Here is a 3,991-nt window from a genome sequence, read left to right as displayed (position 1 = left end):
TTTCACAGTTTGCTTTCGGTTGCTGATGGCTCTTGTTCCTTCCCCTCTCCCATTCCTATGCCTCTAGCAAGTCTGTGCCATTTCCTTTGCTCTTCTTGACTGAGAATGCATCATTAAACATGATTCTATTTTTCTTATGCTTTTCAGTCATATACAAAACCTTAAGACTGGGGCTCTTGATTTTCACCTGTTATCTCTTTATGTCAGTTGTACAAACTTTGAAGATGCAGTAACAAATCTGTGACCAAGCACCTGGAGAGCTGACAAGAACAGAACAGGTCATGTCTGCCAGCTTGGGCATTGCCAGCTATACTGCAGAACATCCACAAAATCCTGTGCAAGTCACACAAGGCAAATATCCTCCAAGCATTCACTTCCTCTTTGGAGTCCTCCAGTGCTTGGGTGAGAAAGGGATCAAGGCTTCTGCTTGAATTCTCAGAGTAAAAATAAAAGTATTCAAGCCCACACTTAGAGTGGACAGTTACTCCACAAAATAGTCATTGAACTCTTGGAAGGTCTGAAAGCGTAGCTGAGATCTGGCAGTGGAGCTGACAGAGGCAATGGCAAGTTATCCAGCTATAATAAAACAGAAGGACTGGAGGCTTAGTCTTACAGTGATTTTGTGGTTGGGAGGTGAAAATTCTAGGAGGTTTTCAAAGGTTTTTTTCCCCCAGAATTCAAAATAACAGTTATCATGAAAAAAACCTGCAAAAATAAAATGAATCTTGGATATTTTCCCTTCAGGCTAGTGCCATTTTTGCTAAGCCGTCCAATGGTGCCAGAGTATGTAACATCTTAGTCATCAGCAATCTGGCAGGTATTTTGTCCCTTATATTGATCCAATAGCTATGTGCCAGGCTGTTTGCACCATCTGTCACACCAGAGTCAGTAGGGGGGACAAAAGGTGGACAGCTGGTACTATCAGTCTGGAATACCATTTTAAGGGAGAAATACCAGAACCTGTGTCAAAAGGCATAGAAAACAGAGAGCTTCAGTGGGGAAGACACTAAAGCAAATGCATTTCAGATGGAGCAGCTCATCTTTTCAACACTTGCTATGGTTATTAGAAACACACTTCTAAGAATGTAAAAGGTCAGAGGATGCCTAAACAGAACATAATCAGTCTTCATTATGCATGCTTTTGGTTTTCTAAGGAAAGCAAAGTTGCCTAAAATGACTGGTTATAAAAAACCAATCTGTAACGAATCTCTCAGCTGCAGAGAACAGGAATAAAATAGCAGCAGAGAAAATTTCTGGATTGATTTTTGCCATGGAATCATAGTTACCAGGGAAGCATTCATCATATGCTGGCCAGAATCTGACCTCCATTACTCTGCTCCTCCTTGCAGGTTTGTCTTTGGTAAAAAGCTATTTCACAGTCTTATGAATAAGCTGGCAAGGGTGTAATGAATAACCCAAAGCAGGATGCTTGGAGAGATTTTTCATATGTCCAAAGGCAAGTCAACCCAATATTCAGCTCCACAGTGCGTCAGCCAGGCCATCAGGCAGTGTTTCAAGTCAAATCTGCAAATCAGCCAAGGGGACATTAGGAAATGCACAGAGCTACACGTTAAGGTTTTGGTGAAGAGCATACTGCAGCAAATGGGATTCAGGACATACTGCACCACTTTGAAATTTACAGCCAGTCTATACCTTCTGGATTGAAAGTGGTGCCAACGTGACATATGCAGCTGAGGATTGTGCTTATATTCCTGTACTTGTTTTGCAAAGTGTTGCAATTTGGTTTTGACAGACTTGAATGATAACTGCAGCACTGAAAATAGAATCATGGCTCATCAGAAGATAGTCACTTTGCATATTTCACTGAGGCCAGTGTAATGCAGAGTGAAGACCAGAAAGAAAATAACTTGTTAAAGATCAACTGAAGCAAAACAGTCTGCTTCTGGAGTTTAAAGAGGAAGGCTTTGCTGTTCTACACAGGAATACTGAAAGCCAGGGATTTCTGCTCTGTGAAAAATGTTGAAATTTACAATTTTATTCCATGCTATAAGAAAAGCAAAATGGATCAAAATACAGATTTAAATAGTCTTTTGACTAAAAACTGATTTTGGATATTTTTTTCCAATCTAATAGCTTTATGTATAATACATAAATCCATCAACATTGGAAGAATGCTATGACTAGAATATGAAATACTTCCAATGACAATCTGTAAAAATAGCATTAAGGCATCCTATTAAAAATATTGCTTTCTTCCTAGAAAAATCAATGCATTCTTGCTACTCTGGACTTCAGGAGGGCAAACTTTGGTCTCTTCATGGTAGAGTACCACGGGATAGAGACCTGAAGGTGAGAGGGGCTCAAGAAAGCTGGGTAATATTCATGATTCACTTCCTCCAAGCTCAAGATTGATGCATTCCTGAGTAAAAAATCAAACAAAGAGGCAGGAGACCTGCAAAGGGGAACAAAGAGCTTCTGACATAAGAAGGGCATGTACAGAATGTGGAAGAAGGGACAGGCTGCTTGGGAAGAATACAGGAACCTTATCAGAGTATGCAAGGATGCAAAGAGGAAGGCTAAGGTCTATTTGGAACTAAATCTGGCAAGGGTTGTCAAGGACATCAAGAAGGGCTTCTTCAAATCCAAAAGGAAGACTAGGAAAAATGTGGGACCACTACTGAATAGGGTGGGTGCCCTGGTGGTGGAGGACCCAGAGAAGGTGTAATTACTGAACACCTTTGCTTCAGTCTTTATTGCTAAGGCCAGCCCTCAGGAACCCCAGACCCTGGAATCAAGAGAGAAAGTCTGGAGAAAGGAAGAATTTTCCTTGGTTGAAGAAAATCAGGTTAGAGATAATTTGGACAAATCTGAAACCCACAAATTCATGGGTCCTGATGGGATGCACCCAGTAGAGCTGAGGGAGCTGGCACATCTTTTCTGCCTGTCTTTCTACTCACCAGAGATTAGTCATCTCTCTTTGTGCTTCAAGGGGTAAGAATCTGCCTCTTGCATGATCCTGGGATGGAAAGGAACAAGTTTCTTTTGCAGCAAAGTTAATTTCACATTGAAACAGCTTCTTCTGGGAGAGTGTCTGGAAAGCAGCCCTTCCATTTCTGCTTTTCCTCTTGCCTTTGGGCACAGTTGTTTAAGACTGGTGTATCAGAAATGTGGATGCTGTGAAAAAGAAGGTACGAATTCTATCTCAAAATCTGTGCATTATATTACAATCAAAATGTTATTATGACGTGTTACATTTCCTGAGTTTACCTTATTCCACATTGTATCAACATTCAGATGAATTCACTATCTGAAGTAATACCTGCTTTCTTCAGTTTGAGTCTCAGAATAGCTGAACATTTTTTATAATTGTCAATAAGAAAATTACTTATGTCACCCTTGATATTGAATTATGTTGACCTTGATATCCAAATGAACTGTTTAGTATAAAGATCACATATATTGCAGTCTTTTAAAATTACCAGAAGGGATCTACTATTTTATATGATAGATGAGTTATTAAAAGAAGTCAGGAGATGAACTGAGAAAACTTTCGGTTAAATTAAATAGAGGGGTTCATTAAAAATTTATTTAATATAGGAAGAGAATCATAACTAAGAATTCTCAGAAAATGGAGAATGACTTAGGTCAAACTCTTCACAAATTACCATTCTTTCCCAACAGAATTGAATTTGAAACTAAGCAAGTTCATAGACTGTTGTTTCAGGAGAGAGTTTAAATCAGAATGCTAAAAGTAGAAATTGCTACAGCCCAGAAAGCTAAATATATTAAACTGAAAAGAATTTGAAGTACTATTGAGTATCCTAGGCGATTTCAGTATCCTAAAGAGTGCTGCTTGCAGGAACATTTGCTGAGTGCCAAAATTGCTGTGCATAGTGTGGGGTCTGCACGATCAGGTTCTGCTCCAAGATGTTGCCAGTCATGAAGGTGCCACAGACCAGGCAGCTGTCAAGACCCTTGCAGTATTGTGAGGGCACAGTACTCCAGCATGGGAATGAGAGTCTATTTCTTC

Source organism: Corvus brachyrhynchos, unplaced genomic scaffold (genome assembly GCF_000691975.1).
Source record: "Corvus brachyrhynchos isolate BGI_N302 unplaced genomic scaffold, ASM69197v1 scaffold142, whole genome shotgun sequence".
NCBI classification, from domain to species: domain Eukaryota; kingdom Metazoa; phylum Chordata; class Aves; order Passeriformes; family Corvidae; genus Corvus; species Corvus brachyrhynchos.
The sequence above is the reverse complement of the archived record's forward strand: the minus strand, read 5'-3'. Positions refer to the sequence as shown.